General features: G+C 40.9%; 1 protein-coding gene across 9 annotated transcripts in view; it reads right to left on the bottom strand.

Annotated features, from left to right (window-relative positions):
• LOC1274072 (neural cell adhesion molecule 1) overlaps positions 1-25404 on the bottom strand; it is a 136066-nt gene extending 110662 nt beyond the window's left edge. Inside the window, exons 1-4 of one of the 9 annotated variants that reach the window (XM_061641722.1) lie at positions 22735-25404; positions 22364-22527; positions 22104-22295; positions 21936-22026 (exon numbers count right to left, since the gene is read on the bottom strand). The gene's annotated coding sequence lies outside the window, so the exon portion shown is untranslated. Of the gene's footprint in view, positions 1-21935 lie in introns of all 9 variants that reach the window. The other 8 variants (XM_061641720.1, XM_061641718.1, XM_061641712.1 and 5 more) reach the window with 8 other exon arrangements.
• Positions 25405-27487: the final 2083 nt, after the last annotated feature.

A 27487-nucleotide genomic window follows, 5' to 3' on the forward strand; every position in this document is an offset into this window, starting at 1 on the left:
GGCAAGTTATCTGCTAGGCCAAAGTGTATATTTTTTTATGTCAAATATAAATATTAATAGAAGACACGCTTATATACAAAAATAAATATTTACACAAATATACGACAATTATTGAAACTCCACTTTTGAACAGTGGCAACACGTAATATGTAATATATACCTGTATAAAGTGTTGTTTTTCATTGTTGTTGTAATTCTCACTTCATGCCAGGGGGAATCTAGGGTACTTTTATTAAATTTTGTGCAATTCAGGTTTGCAAATGAAAACTGATTGGCAACAAAATGATACTTGGGGATTACTGTGGCTGCTAGTGTTTTGCATTAAAATTCAATTATCACAGTTTCCGTTACGCACTGTGTAAAACAACATGGTATGCTTTGTGTGCCTGAAGAGCTGAATGATTAATTTTGATCCTATTTTAAATCGTGTACCGTGGGAAGTTTTTCTTTGTGTGTTGGCGTTATGTCAGGCGTCATGGAAATGTTTATCTACTTACATATTAACCTGCCAGATTCAAGAATCAGGAATTATTTTCTTTTTTACATCTCTAGTAGATCCAACCGGAAACGTAATCACGCCAAACATCAATAGAGATTGTGAGATTGCAAAAGCAAGGTGACTTTGGAAATAAGTCATTGCTCAATCCCATCAAGGATAAAGCGGCTTCATTAGCGGATGACGCATTAATGCTGACGGGCTTTTTCATACTATTTCCAATAATGACCAGCGTATATATTGTAACATTCGTTTCGATGCTTTTACACTCCACACAGAGACTCAAAAAGTAAAAACTCGCGGGAAAGCTACACAAACATTACAGGGTGCCAATTTTTTCACTCTCTGTATCGGCTTCAATGTGCTGCAGTAAAACGGAGGAAAAAAAACAATGTACCCTCTGACCCTGGCCAATTTCCTATCCGGTGTTCCTTTTTTATATAGCGATGGTAGATTTCGCTGTCATCGCCGAATTCTCTCGCCGATTCCGGAAGGATGGATTAACGAATCCCATTCAACCCGGCTTACATCAAACCACCGCCACCAGTTTCACACAACTGTTCCGGTGTCTTATTGGCAGATGGAAAAATAGCCCAACCTTCCTCGTGTGCATGGTCCTGCCATCCTAGCCGCGGTGCCTGCGCTCAAGTGCATGTGATTCTTGTGATTAATGATGATTTATGATGGTAGTAATTATTGTATTTGTGATTAAGTGTTAATTATTTTTCATAAGCCTTCCGGTGCTATTTCGCATAGGAAAATGTTGTTTTCAACCATTACGGTGCCAGTTTGTCTCATCCTTTTTGTGGAAGGTGGGGTAACGAACTGCCAAAAGTGCAATTTTTTCGGGCACAGTCAGCCACCATGACTTCTACATTTCGTAAATTATTTGAAGGCACTAATGACTCAGCGAATGAATGAGTTCTGCTCTCGGTGCGTTGGAATTTCAATGGACAGGAGTGTGCAGAAATGAATGTTCAAAACATAAATAGCAAACAAATATCGTTCGTCTTTAAAAGGTTCCAAAGCTTTGGATTTACTATGTGCCAGTTTGTGAAAAAATAGATAACTAAACAACGACAATTTCTAACATGGTTGAACATGGTTTTTTAGCTAAACAACCCAACAACACATGGCATTCCATGGCAAGCTTTACCTTCAATCACCCACTTAATAATCCATGTATCACCTAACCGACACAACATCATCATCATCGTCGTTGGCGTCAACATGTCAGGCCGATCAAACTGCAGAGCCACCAGCCTTCTCAATCAAATTCAAAGAAATTTAGCTATTTTGCTAGCGACTGACGATAAAAAGGGGTTCACAAGACGCGAACACTGATGGACCTAATGAAGAGAAGAAGCACCAAGGCTTATCAGCCGGCAGCAACATGATCAAGAGCAACCAAAGCATCTCCACCACAGTAAAACCGCAGAATCAAACATCGCCCCAATCACCACCAGGTGTCTGCCACCGACAAACAGCCACGCACTCCAGTTCCCGATTTGGCAAACAGGCAGTCAGGCAGCCCGTGTGCGACCAGCATCAGCTGAGGAAAAAAGCAACCTTTCGATAGCAACTCAATATGGGAAGCGATGGTATCGGGAATCGCCTCTGATATCCTCTAAGTTTGCAGCAACTGCCTTGGCCAAAACACTCTCACACATACACCCACGAAGAGCGAAGCAGAATAGAGCGTATGGTGAAGAACTTGGGCAAAAATAACAAAATGCCCGGAAAACATTTCCAAGAAAGCGATAAGGATCTCCAATTTTCGTTTTTTGGCGGAAGATTTTTTTTATATTTTTTTCCTGACTTTCTTTTCGTGTAAAGCTCTTCAACACTCTTTACCTTTCAATCCACTGGTCTCATTCTCTCTCTCTCTCTCTAACACCATCCCACGTCTATCTTGCAGCCTTTTTCAGGCTAAGGTATCGAGAGTTTTTTGTGTGTTTTTTTATAGTATTGAATTCTCCCATCAGTACAGGCAGTGAGACTTGTTTACGCATTTCCCTGGCGGTGTCGTGTCTGAACTTTGCTTCGGTGCATGCTACCGCTCGGGACCAACAAACAACAACGGCCAAACAAAGAAGAGCATTCCAATATACTCGACAACTTGAAAGTTCTTAACCTCATTATTTTTTCTGCTGAGGTTGAATTTCAATGCGGACTACGCGGATAGTCGCCAGAACTGTTGCAGCACACTGTACATAGCTGTTCGTTTCCATCATTTGAACAAAAAATTAAACAGAAATATAGTAACAATAAAAATCTTCTCTAATGTCGAAAATGTATTACGATGCTATTAAAATTTGGGATGCTATTACACTGTGCCTAGTTTACATACCCTCAGCTAATTTTTGATGTTTTTGATAAACAAACAAACGTTTAAAAGTGAACAAACGTTTGTGATGGTGAAAAATGATTTTAGCGCATATTTAATTATTTTTATATTTTGAAATAACTAATTAACGTTATTTAAACCGTATAGTTTCTATAACCGAAATTGTAGAAATTACGAGCGGCTGCTGATTTTCCTTATATTTCATAAACTTTTCTAATTATTTTTTTGCATTGTCTGTACCTTCCAATACATAGAAAATCCTGTTTGGCATACCCTTGTCCAAATTGTTCAATATTTTTTGACGAACATTTCTCAAACTTTCCAAATAGTGCCATAAAATTTATTTACATAGGAAAATTAGCAGGTTTTCGGAATGTACCCTAATCCCAATTATGGTTCTTTCAATATTTTGTACCGACCGCAAGCAATGTTTAACGTGAACTTTACAAGTAAACGTGAGTAATGCTTTTTAACAATGTCGTTTTATGAGTTATTGCAGTGAATTAAATTTATGAACTTTTGTGGCTCAATAAATATCGACTAAAATGATAATATTGTCTGAACGTTGTACTGTTTCAGCTTTAATTGGTTTTATGCGTAATTTTTAAAACATATCATTATAAAAATTACTCTCAATTGATATCGTTAAAATTGTCTATTTAACAAAATTATGTAAGGAGTATTCCATCATACAATATTGTAGACGCGTCATCAAACGGTATGATTTTTTTCTTCCATGTACAGTTACTGCTGGATCGACATAAAACCCCATTCGCTTTCACTGCCAGCAAGCAACATAATGAAATCCGTTCTGTTTGCACACTAATTAAACGTTGTCATGGTTGTCGTTCGCGGTGTTTGATCTTAACTAAGCAAACAATACCTTTATTTTACTTATTATATCATTTCAGTGTCTACGAAGAAGCTGTTTTGATTTATTGCACCAGCTAAGAAATTACGGGTCTGAAACAATAGAAGAAAATTTTCATTCCATGTTATGATTTACTTCCATCACCAACGCTACCACGACCCACTGGATGGAGATGTGCTGATAGGTTACTCTGCTCAATCGGCATAAACACAACAAAACGAACAGAAGAGAAGATTTTCTCAAACGACAGCGAAAGAAACATTCACCACACGCGCAACGAGATAGAGAGAGAGCGAGAGAGAAAGAGCGAGAGAGAGAGAGAGAAAGAGAGAGCACACCAGTCACCATGCATACAGAAAAGAAATGACAGAAAATATGAAGTGAAAGGAAAAGTTCTTAATTATTTCTACGTCTCTTCATCATTATCCTATGAATCGAAGTAAAAGGCTTACCTAAAGACGCTAAGAAGCGACTGCACGTAGATGAATGACAGCAACGGATGTGAGCAAAGGAAACAAGGCGAAAGAAAAGTATTCCGGACTTACTGCACCATGTGATGAGGAAGGGTCAAACTCGAAGCGTTAAACCAGCACGGTTCGTTGGATGGCCCCGTGAACAGAGCAGAGGAGGCAGAAAAGACAAACCGCGGCTAGAACTGGCTATAGCTGACCGAACCTATGATGAGATGCGTATTCCCTGTGGAACAAACTTTACCCGCAGCGATTCGCCCCGTGTGATGGTGGACGGGACGCCTCGAATCGGGTTGCGTGTGTCTGCCGGCGAGAGATAAGAAGGGACAAGTTTGTTGGAATTAATTACCGTCACTTATATCTTCATTTTTTCTCCCAGCTTTCGGCACTCAGTCCAGTGTCCACAAAGTTTGTGTATTTCTTTTTTTTTGCTTGTTTTATTTTCTCTCCTTTTTTGCATTTGTTCCTTTTTTGTTGCTTGTAGTAGTACAACCGCACGCAAAAAGGGTCCGAGACTCAAAATGACCGAAGCAAGCGTTAGATTGGAAAATGTTTTCCAACGTCTCCCACTTGTACACAACAGATTCCAATATATAGGCCCCTTCTAACTGCTTCACGTTGCGAGAGTAATGTTATTTTTAAGCGCAATGCTATCATTTTTGTACTCTTTTTTACAGGAGCTTGTAAACTTGTCTGATTGCTATGCTTCCCAACTCTAATCACCTATTGCAGGGTAATGTTTCTTTTTTTTAAGGTTGTTCCACAATTCCCCTTGCCCGCAAAGACTCGATCTGATGTCCAATGTTTTCCGTTAGAAAATTGTGCCTCATCTTGTACGAGCAACCATCCGTAGCCGCGTACAATCGAGGGAACCACCTTCACCGGTGGCGTTTTAATTGTGATTCACGTGAAAACGGAAACATTTACCTGGAAGCTACCGCAGAGAAGGATCGGAGCAATCAAAAACCGAATCACAGCGTGACGCATCTTTCTTCTCCTCTTCATTACAAGCTCACGCGCCTGCACCATGGGTTGGTGAGAGGTTTGCGCATGATTTACGGCGCCATAAGGATTACGGGTACGAGCTCCTTCCGCACAGGCTGCTGAGCATTGGCCATAAGTTTGGAAAGTCCGGAAAGGATTTCCAAAGTTTGGTTACCAGCAGAACCACCCCATGCCCGAAAAGAATTAGTTCCCGGGCGCGCTCGCGCGAGATGTTGCTTCATTATTTTTGTGTAATGAATAATTCGAACACCACCATGAAGCAACCTCCGTCTGCCTCACGACCCCCCCCCCCCCTCATCCTTCGTCCCACTCAGTATGTCTGTTGTAATGGTTCGGGTTGTTGAACGAATTTATTTTACATAATCGTAACCAGCTTCGGCACAACCGCCATCCACCCACCAAATGAATGCCACCCGGGGAGTGATAAGCCGAGTCAGTGCCCCTCTGTACGCGAATGGGGCAGTTTCCGGGCAAACTCGGGACAGCTGGTACGACCGGAACGCTAAACCTGTCGCGTGACAGCTGTGGGGCGTCACCGGAAGCTGAAGATTAATCATTTCTAACATCGGGAATTTGTTTGAGAAAGTTTTTAGCGCAATTTTCTAAGAATATGATAATTAAACTGGAAAACACATTTGTTACAAGTGGCTCACCGGGAAGATTTCGAGTGCAGTTGCTGAATGACGATTGATAGTTAGAACCGTACGCACATTTACTAATGCTCAGAGGTACACATTCACTTGTTTGAGCCAATTTTAATTAATTTTTGCTGTACGGGTACAGAGCAACTAATTATTGTTCGAAAATCCAACGAATTCACACCCAACCCTCTGGGTCACTACTAAAGCAGCTCAAAAGTGTTGAGTGATATGTAGATTGGCGAACGATCTCGATTGTTCTCTGGATTTTTTGAATTTAAGCCGTATAAAATCTTTTTTGCTTGTGGTTTGACTAATCTGTAAGAATATTGACTATTTAAGCAAATCTACAAATAAAAAGGATTTAAAATATCTCATTATAAATCTTTAGGTCATCCTCAAACAATGCAATATGGTTTTATGTCGTTTAAATAATAAAATAATATAATAATATAATGTTTGGTGATTAATTATGGTGAATATTTTAAAATAATACATACAAAGTTAAACAACATGCATACTACGTAATTTAATGGAACACATCGGAGCTACCGATTTGACACCTTCAAGACTAGGCTGCATTCATTCTGCACTATGCTCGATTCCATAATTCACAAGGCCCGACTAGAAATGACAATGCCCAATTGAGGGTTTAAATCGCCCGAAAAAGTATTTACGGAGACCTATAACGCTTTGACAATGCCAGATTGGCTAGGTAAACCCTGTATATGAAAAATGCTTCCATCCCTTTCAAACGACGGAGTTAAAGGTGGGACTTATTATCATCATCATTACGTTAAAATAAGAAAAATTAAATCAAATATTTGAAACAACATCCAAACTAAAACAATTACAAAATAGAAAGCACATGATTTCACTCTTCAACTCACAATCCTGTTAAATTTCACTTTACATTGGATGGTGACGTAAGTTAGGCTGCTTAACCTGTAATTGTTTAATACGGAAATTGAAAGTTTCTTTGATTATTTCATTCGTTTTTTTTGCTTCAAATCTTGTCTTCAAACCTGCCTTTATGAGTTGATTTTTTGCTTTTTAAATTTATTCGATATCGAATATTCATCAACCAAATGAACTACAGACCCGGAAATGCTTATCCCTGTATGATGATCCCGAGAAGAGGTGTCCTTTCAACGCTTAATCAAAAAAAAATATCATGCCTATGTGGAATGCGCTAGTACTTCTTTCTAAAATATCTATTTTATATCGTTTATTGTTTTACTTGTGATTTCTTTTAAAACAATGCAATCGTCCATTAAAACATAACCAAAAAAGCAATGTTTCTAAAGTACACGGGATTACACCTATTATTTACTTCTTCTGCTTCTTCTTCTTTGGCACAACAACCGCTGTCGACCAAGGCATGCGTGTAGGCTTGAGTTCCACTGACTTATTGATTACCCATAGCAGGATAATCCGTTTTACGTCGGGGGCACGGTCCATCAGGGTTTTAAGTGATTCTTGTTGATTTACTGATACGGAAAAACAAAACGAATAAATATTTGTAATTTTTGAATAACGTAATAACATCGTAGGCTGACGCTGTTTTATTTTCTGTTACAACTACACATAAATTTAATATCGTGGATTGAAGATTTGTAATGTTCACCGAAATAAACCCCTTCAAAAATAAAATCGTTGTCTATTAGTCTTAAAAGCTTTCATCGTCATAAACTAAGACTTCTTTTAATTAATCGAAATTGCACCGTCCGGTTGTTGATTCTTTTAATAGGCGTATAATTTTCTTCCAGCAATTTGTTTAATCCAGTATTTGCCGGCGAGGTGGAAAGATACTTATAGTGACTTGAAAATAAACTATGGTTTCCTCCCCTACATCAATCCCTAGGCAAGGTATGGCAAGGTACGTGAAGGAATTTAAAACAACCCAACGACATCAAGCGGTTCCGTATACTTTATTATCCTTGCCTGCATGTGCGAGTCATCAAGAAGTAGCCTTTATATACATTTGAATACAGTCCACACCTTAAGCGGCCCTAGTTAATTCCAGATTTGGTAAAAAAGCTGCAATGTGACACTCAACAGCCGAGGATGACTGACTTTTCATAATCCGTGCTGCGCCTCGAGTGGCCTAATATATTTTTCCTCATCAGCTTAACTATCGTCTTCGAGGACAATAAAGTCGAGACGGTACGAGATGGAGCATCGCCTAATTTAAGCACACATAACTAAGCGTGCAGACATTTTCAACTCATTCAAGATACTTGCTACCTTTTTCTTCTTCTTCTTTTGAATCTTAGCCCCCTTTTGGTAGTAGTGTTTGTATTCGCTTTGAAAAATGTGTCTCATATTTCCGTACTTCTTTCACATTGCCTGCCTCTCAGTGCAGCTGCTTGCTAATTTGCATGAACGTACTCGTCTACGTCTTTCACCGTTGTGACCAGAGCGTTGTAGAGAAGACAGCTCGCCGACTATACGGAGATTTCAAGTGAAAACGTTTACATCACAACCACAACACACAGCATCCATGCGCGACTCCTCATCAGCTCGCAATTCAGGATCTGTGAAGTAATAACTCAGGTCGGCAGAACTCGGTTTTAGCCAGAGGAAAGCAAAAGTGCAAAGGACGCTACATCGTTAGACCGATTACGGTATGAAAATAGGGAGTAATTTGGAAGTTTTGCTGCGCGCAAACGATAACGATAATCTTACCAGTGCGACCACCGGAGGACCTATTTGTGATGCGTTTCGGGAGCAGGAAGTGCAGAAAGATGCTTCAACTGAATCGTGGACGCTACCGTCGACGGCGTGACCAATTAGAGGGGATTTTCTTATGTCATCGGATTGGCCACCCGATCCATACCGTAACGGTACGAGTCGCTCGGTCAACCTTAATCCCATTGCCAACCCTGAACCGCGAACGTTTCGGAGCGACTAAACGAATAACACGCAACATGAAACGTGCCTCGGTTGCCGACTCCATCTCTCCCAGCAGCCAGTCTTCTGCTAATGCAATGAGGTAAGCTTTTCAAGACCACTCGAAAGGCATCGAGCAACCGTCAGCCAGTACCTTTGCCAGCCAGCTGATGAAAGGCTAATGCCTCCCTCTGAGGGCGGCTAAAGGAAATAAATGTGTTCTTCTCCCGGAGGTTTCGCGCACGAAGCAGAGGTTCAGGGATTGCAATGCCCATTCCCCTCCCTCTGTACTCACCATTTGCCGGATGAAAACCCTTCCCACCTCAGAAGCCAGCTGTCGACGCCTCAACGGTGTCACCGCGAAATGTACACACGAATTTTGTTCCGATGTTTTGTTCTCCTCATGCTAGGATTTTGCTGCCTCCTGAAGCGCCACATCATGTTGACATCTAGATCTACAACCCCGCCAGTCCTTCCAGCTACGTTTAGATACGGATGGCTCCGAAGCCTGGATATTGAATGTCAGCAGAAGCTAAAAGCTAATGCACCACAAAATGCAACCGACGCTAACGATGGACAATCGGATTCGCCCTCCTGATGGTCGCGCAGCTACCGGTTCGAGCGTTTTAGGATTAAGGTTCGCTGTTAGCTGCGGGGTGAAGCAACGGGTGTTTCATGGCGATAGCGGTTTGAAGAAACAGTCTGGTCAGAAAAACAGGTACATCAACACTTTCGGCTTTCGGAATAACTTTTGCTGATGCAGTCTTTCATTTGCATACTGACTTTTCAGTTTTGTTTAAGCTTTTCTGAAGAATCTAAGTGGGTTGGTTGGGTACATCGTAGATATTAAATTAGTGGTATGAGTGTGAATTTTGTTCACTAAATGTATAGATTGTACGTTGAAACTAGTAAAAGCCACAAGATAAAAGGGGCAAATTAATGAATAAATAATCTAAAGTTTTATTAACATAAACATGAATTAACATGAAGATCCTGCAGAAAGCATAGGTAAAGGTAGGTAAAGACGGACACGTTAAGGGAAATGGTAAAAAATTAGGGATATATAAGTGCAACGACCATGAAAATGTGCATATAATATCTTACACTCATGTTTTATCAGAAAATGTGTTGAAATTTTTAAGTTTCCATCAATTTTTGGGTTTTTTTTTCATCAATGGAAAACATGTTTTTTTTCGTTCAGTTTTAAAATGTTCGGGTAAGACGGACACCTGATATGAGAAAGATGGACACAATGAAGAGTAAGATGGACACCTGTAGAAAACGTTGGAAAGTGAAGAGTTTTACAGTATTTCAACAAATCTTATCGCTTTTCACGTCCTGGTACGTTTATAAACCAATTCTTGACCTATTGCAACAACGATTCATTTTAGGAATTGGTTTTAGGAATTGTAAGCGGCGCTTGCAATATATCGTAGAATGCAGCATCTAAAGCAGGGGTCTCCAAACTACGGCCCGCGGGCCGCATGCGGCCCTCAAGAGCTTATAATGCGGCCCACGATGACTTTGCCAGAGTTAATATAAATATTACGTTATTATGAATTTTTAAAATTAAAATGTATTTTTTACTTTTCTTAGACAAAAATCATGCTTTAGTAACACGAAACTGTACATATATCATTGGTATTTTATTATAAAAACGAGATTTAAACGTTCACTCATCAGTTAAAGTTAGCGTCAAATGGCCCTCAACATAGTTATGTTTGAAGCAATGCGGCCCGCGAGCTGAAAAGTTTGGAGGCCCCTGATCTAAAGCATTATTGAAATATCGCGCACAGCTGACGTTGCTCCAGCTTACAGAACAACAGTCTAGAACTTCCTTTAAGGAAATTACTCCGCTAAAATTACTCCGTTAGCTCGATTGGAATCAATCCAGCGCAAAATTTCACGATTTGCACTTCGCTCATGGAACCAAAGGCTCGATTACCGGACTAGGTGTTTACTACTCGGGCTACCCACCCTAAGTGAGCGAATACGAAAAGCCAGGTTGTCGTTCATCACGGGACTTCTCGACGGCCGTATTGACTCTCCGTCACTACTGGCTGCCATCAACCTGTACGTTCCGGCCAGGCCGCTCCGGACTCGGGCAATGTTGGCCCTCGACGACCGTAGAACGCAATTTGGCTCCTCTGACCCGTTCCTACTTATGTGCCATGCTTTCAACGCAGTCAGCGACGCTTTTGAGCCGATTAATAAATTCGATGTCCATCTTACCCCGCAACAAAGTGTCCGTCTTTCCCGCCCTGGTGTCAGGATGTTTAAACCACCAGAAAACAATATTTTGTATTGCTTTCATTCTCGTTCTTTCGCCAGTTTTTTCATTAATGATTACGAAACGAAAACATGAAATAAAACTTCCGGAAATATAAACAATACCAGTTGTAGAGCTTAAGAGTAGTCAAAGAGCTCCGTAGTAGTCAAATTAGATCCACAAGGGTGCATATGATTGATTTTTTTTTTCGTGGATTTAACCAATTTTGCATATATTATGCCAAAAATTTTCTCAAATGTGTTGTTTAACTTTAAGTTAGGATGCTGCATTGTAGATTTTTTCGAAAATTACCATTTTGATGCATTTATGAGAAGTGTCCGTCTTACCCGCAGTGCCCGTCTTTACATACCTTCCCCTACCATAACGCAATACGTATGTTGTCTTCAAACAAACTCAGTTAGGAATATGTTCATAACAACATCAAGTAGTTTGTTTTTACATTTTCTGTTCTTTTTACTTTTTTAAATTATTTTTCTTTCTTATTTTACACCATAACATCATAAGATAAACATAAACATTCCCTTGATATATTCCTTTTGGTAAATGTTTTTTTTTTAAGTTGTTGCTCGCTTAACGGTATAATCGAAGCATAAAATAATGACTATTTTTAGGTGCTTCAAAAATCCGATAAATTAATCTTCTACATTATCATTCTACATCGCAACGAACTTAATGATCCTCACTACTTCACACCGGAAATTATCGTACTATGTCTACTTTGCAGTTCTGCATGATTGAACTTTTATTTCCACACCTTCCATACCAATTCGGTTTTGCTCGTTTCTTATTTAACCCATCACTAAATCCCAGACGGTTAACTTTTAAATCCAGGTATACCACTTTTTCTGTAGTTACTTTGGTGCACTATTGTCCAAGCGGCGTCGTGCACTAGTCAGCCAATTCTGAAACATCTTTCGAACAAAGTGGTTCGTTTCTGCACGTTGCGGGCTTTTTTAGAAAAATTCATTATCATAATCTTCTTAGGATCAAAACTTTTCCAATATCCGGTGCAAGCAAAATCCGATTATCACTTCTGCGTCCACGTCAAAGTGCAACCTCGGACAGGATAGCCAGCACATCGCCCTGGTTGGTCGGTGCAAAATGAGTGAAAGAAAATCTATAACAAAAAAAAACTCGATAGTGAAAGTTTATCTTCGATGGGAAATCAATTTAATCCAAACTGTATGAATTATCGAGCAAGATCGAGAAAGACGTGAACGCTCCATTTCCGCCAACAAGGCGATGAAGACCATGGAGGATGAAAGAATAGGGACATCATCTGACATTCAAGATGCAACGGGTGCATTTGAAGGGAAGCGAATTATACATACAGTTGATATCCAGCAGCCAAAGTAACACAAATGTTTGCTCTGCTGTGCCATTTTTTTGCCGTTATCCTTTTCGCTGATGGTTTAATTCAAATATGAGAGTATAATCTGTTATTAATATAATAAAATCAAATATCTCTTTGCAACGAGTGCATTCTGACAAAGCGTATTGGCGACTGATTTGTCAACCAAATCGGTTGCTTAAAACAGAAATAAAGGCATCACAATCGCGAGGGGTCCCATGGTACAGTCGTTGAAATAGTAGTGAGCAAAATTGTGTACAATGAGCATGATGCTTCTAAAACATTTTCTTTACTTCTGTTTTTGGCACCTGGGAATAAGAATACAGTGGTCTTTAGTTAATTAATGACTATAATGTTTCTTAATTATAAATAATTAAACAAAAACCAGATGTAACAAATGAACACAGTTTATGTTTGATAAATTATTAAACGTTTAACTTCCTTTCTTATTATTATGTGACGTAACAACCTGTGTTAGTTTGGGCTGGCCGTAGTCTCTAATAAACTTAGTTATTTGTGTGCTATACTTATAGCAGGAGAGTTAGCCCTGTATATGGAGCCCGTTTCCACTCGGTACTTACACCCAAGACAGGCATATTCTTAAGTCGTACGAGTGCACCACTGCTATTGACCCAACAATTATTTCACCAATGATGTTTGTTTTTTTTTTCTTAGAATGAAAATTGATAAAATTGAGTTAATTTACATTCGTTTACACAAGCGTTTTTAAGCCTCAAAATTAATTATTGAGCTCTTCTTACAATTTTTTTGGAAGACATTATAATTTTCCCGGAATAGAGTGAGTCCCAGAAACGTTTTTTAATCGTTCCTTGACGGTGCAATTTATTTATACTGTAGGATTCTTTTAATATTATAATGATTCTCATGTAACGACCTATGTAGCCATGCCCGGCTATTTAGGCTTCCAAAACAAATAAGGCATAATGCATACGTATTCTTTAGTCCTTACTATTATCTATTATTTATTTAACAAAATAACGATGAAAAATAAACTTTTTTTTATCTTTCATAATCAATTAATATAAATTTATTATTATTTTTTTATTCTTATGAACAATAATAAAAATCGGTATAAGTTTTTTTTATATTTATTGTAACTGATGTTATTTTTCACTCCTTTTGTTATTTTTATAATTATCAATATTTGCATTATTATTATAATTCTACTTGGCGTAACTTCCTACGCAGACATGTGGCCTTCGACATACAGACTTTCGAGACTTATTCAGTACCACGCAGCCGGATAGTCATTCCTTTGGGAGAAGGGGGCTGTTCTTTCTAGGCTTTAGCCCATGGCGGACATTTTATTGAGTCGCACGAGTCGACAAATGTACCACAGGGGGCAGTCCTTTATGAGTTTTATGATTTTTACTATTTTTATTATTAATATTATTTGTATTATTATCATTATTATTCTTATTATTGTTGATAGCTGTTTTGTTAAAACATACAAAAAAGAAAACTAGAGACACTTTTCCACACTTTGGAAATTGATTGGAATGTCGGAGCTAAATAGGAGATACGAATCGATCAATGGTACGGAACACCCCGGTTTCACTAGACTTTTTAGTTTACACATTTTTGATAATAAGACATGTTTCCATCGCAAAATGTCATCTCTTTTTGCTTAATAATAATATATAATGAAATGCAACACCTATATTGTATGAAAATTTATTTGAAAAAATATGAATCATGAATAAAGTTTCAGGATGTATTAAACCGTCACACATGATGCCAAACTATTGCATCGCGAAGAACACATTTTGCACCTTTCTAAAAAAGTATCAACAACTCGTATCGAAGGAAAACTGCTGCCGACACCCGGATTCAGCAGATCGCTGAAGCGCGTCGAGTTTGTTCGAAATAACGAGCAATTAATTTTGAACTAATCCATTTAGCTAAAGATTGCCGTTCCCTTAATCGAAATCAACATCAGTCACCGCGAAGATTGAGCGGACTGGGGTTCCAATTGCTTCCCTCTCCATGTCCGTCATGCACCGTGCGATCCTTCGAAAAGCCTCTAATAGCTGTTGCCAACAGGCATGACCTGAGATGACGCTTAATTTCATCGGACGATACAAGTGGATCGTTTGTACGCCTCGGGGTAGCTTCACTTACTCGACTCGAGAGGAATCTCCTTAACTCAATACCCAGCACAGCTCACAGTCAGAGGCGATGATAGCTCTGTCTAAGGTCGTACCATCGTCATACCGACCAGGATTAGTCTTCACAACGGCGGATAAGGATGAGGAGAAGAGAGGAGAAGTGTGTTGCATTGCCTACGGCCACAACGCAACGTCAAACTGCCGATTTCAGAAGAGTCCTCGCATCGAATCCTAAGCATTTCGTGCTTATCACAGTACATTCAACATAGTACGACCTGTTGCCAGCTGGAAACAGATTGGGGAACGGCAACTTTTCCATCTTGAACTGTCTTTCAAGTTGATTGTGCAAAACAAACACACCAAAACCACTCGAATTGCTCACAAAAGTAAAATGGGAAAATAATTTTTAAATAACCAATTACCATGGAGCAATACACTTTTGACCACTCGGGAAAACAAAACTTCCATTGAAGTTTCACAACTTCAGATCATTTTAAATTCTTTTTTGAGGTACCATTATTTTCTCAGTAAGCACTTGACAAACCGAATTCAAATGCAGAAATGCTTTAAAAATAGATCTTTTAATGTATTAACTTTGCTCAGAATATGAATTTCGTATGGTCGTATGGCATAAAACAATGTTATTATTTAGAAAGAATGGTCCGGCAGGGCTTATTTGCATTTGTAATTGAATTTGTAGGAACAATATATAATCATGTTTAAAGCATGAAAGAGTAGCTCAATTGATTAATGTACGACCGTTATTATTCGTAAGTATTTCATTAAGCGTATTCATACCGAAATTTATGCAATGCTATAGCTTAAGTTGTTTTTTTTAACATTGAAGTATGCGTGCAAACAAATTGAATGATTTGAAACATATTTTAAAAGTTACTAGTAATGTGCTGTGCTAAATATACCTAATTCATATTAGAAACGATAACGAAACGAAACGAAGAAAGAAGTTATACTCCAACAATCTATTCTGCTACATAGGACAGGATTGGCAAGTATCTTAATCATCCATTTTAATAATCTTCTCTTGAATTTGAACACCAATCAAAATATTGATGTGAACACTTTCTTTCAACAACAATTAGTGAATATTCTGTTTTTCAACATTCTTCTCATAAATGTCTAGATTCGGTAGTGTAGATAACATTAAAAGAGTATTGGGAAGCGAATCCTCAATGACAGTCACTGTGGACACAATTGAAACGGATTGATCGTTGCTCGGCCCTTGTTCGTGCTTTCAGTTGGGCGTTGAAAGGCATCTATCTTATTTGCTTGTGTGACACTTTCTCATGATTATTTCCTCCGTTCGAGCTGATCAGTTTGATTAGTTCAGAATAGGCTAGACAACGTTCGCAACGGTGCCCGACACAACCACAACCGCCATTCAATCATTCCTTCTGTTTCTTCACAGTCGAATCGAATTAAATGTTAAATTCACTTAGTCGGTTGACTTCTGCTGACCCGACTCACCCTGGCACTCAATTGACTGTGACATCACCCAAATGAAGACTACAAAATTTTAACCACTCGTATGCGGGTAAGATACAAGCACAGTTTGAGAACAATCAAAAGAAGATCGGGTAAGGGCGAGTTCGAGTGATGTAAAATGACATCGTCAACATTGCTCTGATTGTTTACGTTTTATTTTATACAAAACAAAACCCAACGTCGCCATTCATAGCCCATTATAAACATCAACTGATTGCAAATCAAGCATTTAGAACAATCTCTTTTGCTGACACACCACTTTTTCATTACAGAATCGTGACAGCACCTACCTAACGCTGCTAGCCAAAGCCAAATTGCTGTTTAATGTACTTTTAGCTATAAACTACACCGTAACCCTTCAAGTAAAACCCTCCAATAAAAGACAAACAACACAGAAAAGTGTCTCTGTCTGCAGCCAACCGGGGGAATCATCGAGGGTTCACACTTTGCGAAGTGAATTAAATTAACTAGCATGATCTATTGCACAGAAAGACGATACCGTTTGGCTTCGCTGGGAGGAAGTGCAGGTTTGTCTGGCAATGAAACCTCGTTCCAGCCAGTATTTCTCCGTCCTTCAAGGGCAACGTCGTACAGACCATTGTAGAATATTGGACGCACCGCCTGCTAACCTCAACTATTGCTTAATACATCCCACCAGACTTGTGCAGCCTCCGGATACAGCTGACGGTACTGCAGTCCCACCAGCTGTCTTTATTGTCCACTCATGGGCTGTCCTGTGCAAACGCGTACCAATGAATGTCACTTAAAGGTGATACTGAGAGCAGTCAGGCCAAGCAATTGTACCAGAGGCATTCAGGTTGCATTCATCCACTACATTCACTGCATTTTTCGTTTGATCTATTGTGCTAATGTCAGAAAGATGCCTACGAAAGGAGCGCAGTACGGTAGCATCGATACACAATTCAATGAAAGTCGGATAACGACAACCACACAACACACTCCAACCTTCATTATAACGCTCACACATTTACCCAGAGGAGGTATTGTCTGGTCTGTCAAACTAAGAAAACAATGGAATCCACCGGTGGAGCCACCTGGAGCAAAATCTGTGGACCTATAGAAAGATTGATTTGGTAAAAAGTAGACAAAAATGCCTGCACACAGGAAATGATTTTTGTATTGCCATATTTACGTAGCAGAGAAATTAACAAATATTTTGAATCCTTTGTAGAACTATATATACTTGTCTACCAACAAGGATACCTTCAGCATGGTATGGACCTCTTCAAAAAAGCAATTAGTTTATCTGCTGTGATACTCTTTCATCTCGCTCAAACTTTCCTCTCATTTTATCTTCCGTATGTGCCTTCGGTTCCCTTTACTGGTATGAAGCATCCACCTTAACCCAGCAAAACTTTCAATTGATTCCTAGAAGGCAAAAAAGGAAAGAAAATTAAATTTAAAGTGGTAAGTCTCGCCTTCGAGCGACACATACACACACGTACCAGCCATTAGACAATGGAACCGTGCATGCAAGCCGTAATTAGTGTCTAAAGAAGGTGAAAGGTACTTTCGCCAAATTTTTGCCTCCGCTACTGCTGCTCTTTTGTTTCGTACGGTGGTACAACCTTGAACCATGATGACACAATTTGCGCAACATCAAACGAGACACTGCGGGGTTCGGGGCACTAATTAAATTCCTCTTTCAATTTCACCACTGAGGAATGGGGTACCGGCATTTTCTGACTACCAGCTTTTTTGTGAAAGGTCAACTACAACAACAACAAAACTACAAAAAATGCAAGCAAAAATAAACAAACGCTTTGTTATACATGCTAACACATTCCATGGAAAGTTAGGTATCAAACCATGCATTATTTAACGAGTTCAGAAGACCGGAAACTGTTCAAATAAGAGTTTCATTGGTTTGTTCCCGTTTCATTAGCAGAAAGTTGTTTAGGCAGCCTTTGCACATTTTTAAAATAAACCATGTTGTATATCTCACTTGCTGTTGCCATATAATTCGTAAATGAAATTATCGCAATACCTAAAGCATAAAAATGGTCATTTTAAAAAAAGCACATTAAATGCACCAGTAAAGAGTACAATGCAATAATTGCACAGCGTGATGCATCAACATAGCTTTAAAGCTGCATTGGCATACTAGCATACGAGTAATAAGCAGCTTTAAATATCCAGTTTCGTAGTGTAATAATCACATATCTTTGGATTTACATAAACTCACAATCCATCAAATGACTGGGCAGTTTGTAGTTCACCTATGCACAATGCTCTTACTAAGGAAATATTGGTCACGAAGCTAAGCATAGGCTACAATTATTTATGCTAATTTGTTGCTGTCTCAAACCACTGCCATGCTTTTCAAGGAGATTGCTGATAGATTATGGGCTGGCTATGCAGAGGAAAAAATACAATATTTACTTCACTCGTTGATTTACCTCCTGTTGCTGGTCCGTACCGTCGCTACTGTAGCTCTGATATCGATGGCGTGATTGGTAGTCATCCGTACTGACCAATCATAAACTATAAAAGGGTCAGTACCAAAGCAACTGCCATCATGTTTCACATTCTTTCCTGATATGTGTGAGGCACGACTACATATTATTTTGTATATACGGAGAATCAGGTTCATTTGTGATCAATTTGTCTTTTGCGTGAGGATCGAAGCAGCCGGACATCTCACGGAAGTGCCAACGGTGAACGGTGTTTGAATCAATCCATGCATTAAAATACAGAAGCAATAGAAGCAGCTTCAAATGTTTTCATTCCCGAGGAACTCTAACTACTTCCTTACACCTTCAAAAGATCGTTCACGCTCGCTCATTCGCACGTACTTCCGTCTGCTCATCCTAGTGATACGAATCGTCCCGCTGGCAAAGCACGGATCGGCATGCGGAACCGGATGTGGCCTTGTAATGATCAGTCGGAACTGTGGATGGGTATGTGAGTCGGGGCAATGGTGAAGAAATAATAAAATCGTATACGGTGATTAAATAACAGTCAAAGTTGCTTAGAAAATTATCAACTTCCGTAGTTTGCATACGCCGCAGGACATTTTCAGCATGTACACAAGCGTCTCTTGCGCATGTTGTATGTGGCCGCAAACGCAAGGAAGCAACTGGCGTTTTGCCTTCTATGGAGGGAACGTAGCTACGCGTGCGGCAAAGGCAAAGTTTTCAACCGGAGCCAACCTCACGGCTCCGGCCGGAAAGATTTCCGGAAGCAATGCTAGGTGAACGTAACCGACCCTCAAGAACTGGCTGAGCGTAGTTGCGTGCGTGAGTGAGCGGGGTGCGAGACTGGGGTGCAGCATGATTTGCTCGCCGCTTACAAAACCTAAGGCTGAACGATTTCCTCACAGCCTTTTAATGGGCAAGGCGTTTTCTTCCCAGCTCCCAGCACACGAACACGATGCGTAGCATAAACGGAACGGAAAAAGTGTTTACGTTCGGTTCCTCTTCCACCGCTGGTGGTGATGTGTCTGGGCGATGGAGGGTACGTGTGTTCATTAGTGCACAGGCGAGAAGGTGTACATTAAACCGTCACGGATTTATGATTTAATTACATTTTTCGCCAAACCGGAGGGTGTTGATTTTATGCGAAGCATGCAAACTTTCTTGACGTGCTGGCGGCTGGCTCGAAAAAAAATGCGAGCCGTGCCCAATCATTTCAGCTCCTTGCCGCTACCCCAACAGGAAGAAGTCATTTTTTCCGAAGCTCTCCTGCACGAACCGAAGCGTAAATTAAGTTGCAAATTTTTGACTTAGAAATAAATCGGTTATAACCGGTCTACTACCAGGGGTTTGGGGCGAGTGTAATTTTGTTTAGAATGTAGCAGATTATTCAAATGAATGGTACGAAAACGCCGATTTTCGTTTGACTATGAATATTCAAATCGATTACATTTGGAACGTGGTTGATGTTTTCAATTACGCTCTACATTCAATTACTTCATTATCAGCGACATTTCATGTGAGCATTGACAAAGGAACGGACAGAAATATTTCACATCACATCCGTAACACTGTTGCAATGTTTTGTTCATTGTGTTATAGTTAATCATTTAACATATATTCATTAGTTACTACATACAAAACATTGTACTAGCAATACAAGCCGCAGCCGTTCCTTCTGAATAAATGGGCGAATGAAGGAAACAATACAATAAAGCATTGCTGATATTTGTATGGAGAAAAATAACATGCAAACATTCGAAGCTATTACATTATCATTAACATATTTGTTATGCTAGTTTTTGGTTCAGAGTAATAAAATTAAATTATGACACTGAATTAATATTGTTTCATGAACATAAATCGTCAAATTCCAAATACAATTCAAAGGAAAACGGTGAGCAAAGCATTAAAAAAATAACCTTTTATTTTCTAGGGTACATTTCAACTACTCACGTTTTTAAATTATTTAAGTATGTACTAGATAATGTAATTTTATTGAAGTGATCGACAAATAACATATTAAAATCATAAATTTGGCTTATAGCAGCACATTGAGCATCCTACTGGTCCTTTTTCTTACTATGTCTTATAAGAAATTTCGCTCCAAAAGAGGTTGTTAAAACTATTGTTTCTCTCCACATCACACAAGCTATGATACAATAAAATAAGCCTTCATGCGTATTTTTCCCCTTTATTTATACAAATTTTAAAATTTTACTAAACATGCACAAACAGTACGGAAAAGTGTGATTTTTGAATATGTGTGTAACAGGAAAAAAACCAAAAAATAAGATTCTAGATACAAGAAAACATTCTCGATTTTTAGATAATGTAAGCTCGAAACAAAGCTTAATTTAGCCAAACTCTAGATGCCAAAAAACAAGAGGAACCGATCAGAAAAAAACTGCAATCCTATGCTGATAGCATGCATCTATTGCATCATTTTAAAATAACATTTGAGTACAATTTCCTTTCGTCTATTTACCTTCCATTATAATATGGGTTCCTGTACTGTCCTTGCACCCATCGCAGCATTGTTATTGTAACGACGAAACAAAGCAGGAAAAAGCACTAGCAAAACAAAGCTCAGAAGCACTCCAGTAAACTCGTTACGAGGCATTAGCGTGTACGCTGACCATTGCATCAAGCTTGCAGCAGTGTTCCACACCCTGGCATGAAGGAACCAGATGCGACGAACCAGAAGATTTTCGGGCGTGAATTGCATTGACTATGAGCTGCTAAATTTCTTCACGTCCGCTTTTTTCATACTCCCAACGCTCTACAAATTCGTTTCACCCTTCCCTGGCGTAGGTGTAGGTCCGATCGTAAAGCGCTTCCCAGGAGAGCCCAGGTACAGGATGGCACGTAACAAGGGGTGGAAACGTCAAGGGGAGATCGTAAAACGGGTCGATGCAACGGCAAAAACACCCATTGTCGGTGTCGTTAAGGTCAACGGCGAGGAAAACGACTGCTTCCAACACCAAGGACCACGAAGCCGTGCCACACAGGTCGTCACTGGAATACGCGATTGCCTTGTACATATGGAGCATGGTGTGGGATGCAATGGTTTTCTCCCGCCCGAGCGCCCGAGACCCCAACGAATGAAATGGTTACACCGAAGTAAAGCCAAAATATGACTCTATCAAAAAATACGTCCAATCACTGCACCTCCAATATTGAAAGTGGTGCGTGGGATGAGGAGCATAGTGAGCTGCTGGTGGAACAATTTTTGCCCTCCCTTAAAGCTTCCATAGAGCGAAAAGAAATATGTTAGCTACACCCAAAAAAGGACGTGGTTTTTTGTTATAGCGATATCAATAAATGTATAAGAATGGAAGCAAATTTTGCTACAGAATCTCTTTTTACAACAATACAGTCGTACAGAGTATCCAAATTGATGTTCTTGGCGAACCTTAACGACCTCGGCTTTAGAGGGGCGGTGCAACTAAATAAATACCGATTCTAAGCATCTGACCACCCCTGATGATCTCTGCCATACACTTACCTATAACGATGCAGTGTGGCGATTATGATATTCGGATACTAAACAATTTAATAGACAAGAATATCCTCCATCCACAGTGAAAAGGTCGAGCCTAAATACAGAAAAAATGTTTAATTAATTTCCTCTAGTTCGTACTGTCAGAAATTTCAATAACCTCATCTAGCTTACCAACAGCAAATAAAACCCTCCGAACCTGAAACGAACCTCACACACGAGCCAGCCACGGCAAGAACCCGAGACTGATAATCCACGGCAAAAACCAAAATCACAGTTCGATACGGCAACGGAAAAACCTTCAACACTCGTTATCACCAATGTGGAAGCGAAGCACCAACCTTTAAGCTAAAAATCAAAAAATCGCTGCAATAAGTGTATGAAACTAAAATAAGAAAAGTCACACATTTTCAATAGCAGAAAATCTTGTCAACCTTATCATCTCCGTTCTTTGGGACGCCGTCCCATCGAGCCATTGGTGCACGCGGCTTGCCCGTAAGTCGGACGAGCTTATCAGTTCACTCTCAGTGCCCGCGTGCCTTCGCGTAAGCGGATCGCTATATTGCCCGTTTGCGTTTCGTGCCGACAGAAAAACTGGCTGCTGGAAGAGATTAAGTACGAATTTGTGAATCCCGTTGGCCGCTTCACTTCGCTGCTTCATTCAATTTGCTGCTTTGAATGCCCAGCGGATGGATTGATTTTCAGGAATTCTTTTCTGACAATGTAAGGGCAACTTGTCTTTTTGTATGTACCTCATTTTCCCTCGGGCGTCCTCTAGGAACTTTCAACGGCTCGGCTAACTTACCATTGCATTGTAAACTGGCTAGAAAAAAAGGCATTCCAAAATTCCCCTACCCCTAACGGGCTTCAATCGATCGATCCATTGAGAACGAATTCGGAACGTTTGGTAAGTTTGGCAGAAACAAATTCACAGTGTTCTGATTATTTGGACTAGGTTTTTTTTTGCACCGTTTTACCTCAATACGAACGCACGGGATGACAAGCACGCAGGGGTATGCTCGACAGGAATACAATTTGCGCTTCAGTTGAGAGAGCGGAACTCTTCGATAAGCACTTGGGCAGCAGGGGTTAGAATCTCTCCTGCGGCACTAGTACTTAGTAAAGAATTCTTATCAGTTTCGGGCATTTTCACATCCACATCGGTCGCTGGCTGGAGATGCCGCTGCTTGCAATCACTTTTCTGGCCTTTGGCTTCGAACTTCGGCTACCGCCGGTAGGGCCCCTCCAGGGATTGGTATGCTGTCTCTGGACGTTATTATCAGCCGACCCAACTATGCCTGCCCGATACTTCTTGTGGTTCCCTTCTCGTGTACAGCGCTCATCAAGTGCTTGAATGATGATTGCACTTTCACTCTATGCTATCGCGCTGGACAACCAATGGGAACGGCTTTCATTTATCTTCGTTTTATCATCATCGACCAAACCATTAACCATGTCTTTACCATTCAGCTGGAACGGAAGGGAACGATGATGACGAAGATGATGCTGACGCTATCGATATGGCTGAGCGCACGACGAAGGACAACACGATCGCTATGCCAACTTCAAAGCTTCTGGTACACACACACACACACTCTCTATCGACACATGCCATGAAACATGCCTTGTAATTTCGCTTGTTCTCACTGTATTTTCACTTTTTTCTTCGCAAAAACGTTTACCACTTCAAATATATTCCAAATCGACTCAAACTTGAGCCGGACACAGTTCAGTTGTTGCTACTTCCTCTCTCCGGCATTTCATCACTCGCCGGCGATCTGACCCGATCTGAACCATCGGCGTAAGCCTACCCTGGATGCTGGTGTGAGCCAGTACTAGCAATCATTCAAACTACCACGTCTACCACCGAGCTGATAACGCTTCGCGTACCAGTCACCATAACGCTGCGTTCGTATGCCCACCCGAGCACTCGATCGTTCCCTGCACTTTATCGCTGATCACGCGTACGCAGCACAGCACCACAAACGATGCCAAGAGCGAGCGTGGCTGTGTCTCTTGGGCCAGGATCGTAGTCACTGCGACACTGGCAACACTGGACTGAATACTGTAACGCCGTGTTTTCACCGCCCAAGCAAACACTTCGACAACGGTATGAATCATTTAAAGCCTCAGCAGAAAACATCACCAGATCCTACCAGACCTCACCGACCACTGGTCTAGAACGACGGATACACGAATACTGTTTGGTAGATTTCATCTCAATTGGACTTTTATAGCGCGTACCGATCCCAAACACCAAACCCAGCCCGCGGCCACTCTACCCAATGTACCAAATTGCCCGGACAAAACGGATGCTTGACAGATGTGCCATGCTGGCGGAAAGTGGACGACATCCCCCTCCTGCAGCGGCACGTTATTGCCGATGATGATGCTGGTGATGGTGATGAACGACGACCATGCTGGATCTTTTGACCGGGGTCAACCTTCTCGCTGTATGGGTTGAACGCTGTTCCGACCCTCCGATGGAAACAGTTTTAATTCTTTTACGCACCAATACTGACTGATCTTGGCCGTTTGCTCTTATCGTCGCTACAACGACAGTGTTGCCTGCATTAATTCACTTTGCATGCATTCCGGTAGAATAGAAATTTTTGTTGCATTAGGCACGTTTACCGGATTTTCTTAGTTTCTTGTAATTTTTAATGTTGAATCTAGCACCTTTTAAGCTGTTTTTTAAATGTTTTTTTTAAATTATAATGTACTATAATGTATAATGTATGTAAACAGAATAATAGTGTTCTAATGTGATGATACACGAGTATTTTCAGCTAAAATTACCTTTAAAAATTATTCATTGCGCGTAAAATACACCTAACTCGCGGTACCAACAACAATTGACACACATAAAATTGCATACCTTCGCCTTCACGCTAAGCGGAATGAAAGCAAATTGAATGATTGTAGTAAACGATCTGATGAATTACGCAGATACTCGTTTGGCCCAAATGTTCCTGTAATTGATGGTCAGCCATAATAAACACTCACAGACACACACGCACACAATCTGCCCGGCGTGTGAAGGAATGTGAACGGATTGGATGGATTGGATGGATGGATGGTGAATTGTCACATTGAGCGATGCGTTGCATTTGAATAGCGAAATTGATGGTGAATGCAGACGTTTAGTGGCAGGATTGCGCGCAAGGGAATGTTAGGAACATTGGTGCTGATGGTTAATTCAAGTAATGTTAAAAACAACTCATTTGATTGGTTCCCTCGTGAATCAGTGTGAACTAAAAGTAATGGGTGGGAAAAATAGTAATTAATTCAGAAAAAGTTAATGTTGGTGATGAAAAATGCATACGTCACAGTTTTTTTCAATACTTAAAATGTAATTCTATACCTGAAATACCTCCTTTTTTATTATTAGATTAAAACATGTTAAATTTTAAACCTCAATACTTTACAACCATTCATCAACTCTACAAATTCAACAATATACTCTCGAAAACACCAGAAATCAGTGCCTTGTTCCTCGTTGCCTGATGACATCGAATATGCCATTCATTTGGAAACGATTTACCAAATATCAAATAATTCACTCGATTACTACCAACCCACAGCTGCTGGCGAGGCCACACATTGGCGACAACAACATAAATCTAAACAACATCCCACACATACACGCCATCCTGTCCCCCCTATACCTTGATCCCAATTGTAAAACGGCCCCATCCAAAAAGTCATAAGACATCGAATGCACAGGAAATAAGTCAATCGGATCAATTCCCGTTGCCGACAATCCGCCGCCAAACGATTGCCACCAGCAGCATAATCCAGCTTCCGGTCCATTTGATGCTCGAAAACGTCATGCCAGGATGGCGTGCGTGCGCAGTAATTAAATCAAAGCTCAAGTAGCTTGTGATAAACCATGATAAAGTACACCGCGCGTCCACTGGAATCCTCCACACCCTTTCCACCCACACTCACACACACGCACACATTAACCCACTGTTCGACACATTTGACGGCATTGCGCTGCAGCGCATGATGACGATATAGTGCCTGCGTTCTACCTATTAGCGCGTTTCCTCCCATACGCGAGGCAATGATTCCAGTTCATTCGACTCGATTTACTACCGCTCGCCTGTTGTGCAGTCTCTTTGGGTGGAGGCGGGCATAAGGGTTGGAGAGGTTTTGAGAGGGTCTCGAGGTCGGGGACATTTGGCTCCTTTGACACATCGCGCACACACACACACATAAACACACATGGTCGTATGTAACGGCATGATTCGTGTCGCACAGTGCGTCGCATGCACAATGAATGTAATTATTCAATTAAGCTTAATAAAATCATTCCATGAATGAGTGAATAAACGAGCACGAAACGACCGACACGCGGTCAAGTGGACACCAACCGCACATGCGGGACGCCTCTACTCTATTCGGACGGTTGTCCCTCGCCCAACCGGCGGTGCACTTATGTGGCGCAGCATGATGATGCTGATGATGGTCCGACAGATGATGATCATGGTTCCAGCAGATGGGAGGAAGCATGAGACTGGTCAACAAGTGGTAAAGAACACAATGGCCACTCCGAGCTACCCAGTTTATTCTTGCACTCTTCTCTTTTCCTCTCTCGCACTTTCTCTTCCGGGGTTTCTGTCTCCGCCAGCATCTAACATTCCCATGGAAAGAGTCCAACGCAAACGATCGCCTCATGATCGGGATGATGGTAGCGAACAAAAGGTGCATTCTTGTGTCCTTAATCGAGCGTCCTTTTTTCCTCATCCCTGGTACGGGCGGATATAAAAGCTTGACGAATTACGGCGAACCTGCCCAACCGTCCGGAGCGGTATTCGGCGCAACAGTTTGGTTTGAGTGTTGCATACGCGAACCAAAGAGGTCAAATCTCGGTATGCACTTCAGGACGGAACCGACTCGGTACGGAGGGTTCGCCCGCCTAACTTCGCCCGACGAACGACCAGCAGGAATTAGCAATTCATTAATATTTCCTGCCATCAGCCCCGAAGCGGGAGCGGGTGGAAGCGGTTAAGATCACCTCCGACCGGCATTGTCACCGTAGTTCTACATCGGAAGACTTAAATTGAGGTCGTTTATCACCGTCGCCACCGTACCGTGCGCGCGTCAGTGTCGTCTTCGTTTGGGATCGTTTATTCATTTCCGACCCAATTCCAGACGCGGTTTGCGAACGGACCGAACATCATCTCCAGCAATCAGTCAAGATGCGTCCAGCGATGCATTTAAAGCGCGTTTCCGTCGCAACACACATTCCTGCGACTGCGGGACCGCCATTTTCTCGAGACCAGTGTGGCAATCGTCCACCGACCGATACAAGCATTCCAACGTCTAGAGTTTGCTGCCGGCACGAACAGTGTGCTCGCGTTTCAACCAATGCACAACCTGTTTTCCCCCTTTGCTGGTCGAGTTAGCGTGACTACCACTCATTAATTCATTGACGCCCGCGTTAGACCACGGTATTCCGGTTCTGCTTTCCTGGCAGAAGGGCTGGCAAAAGGATTTCCTTTTTTCCTTGCAATTTCTACCATTGTTACACTGAGCACATTGCCACCAGC

Source organism: Anopheles gambiae, chromosome 2, assembly GCF_943734735.2.
Source record: "Anopheles gambiae chromosome 2, idAnoGambNW_F1_1, whole genome shotgun sequence".
Lineage (NCBI taxonomy): Eukaryota > Metazoa > Arthropoda > Insecta > Diptera > Culicidae > Anopheles > Anopheles gambiae.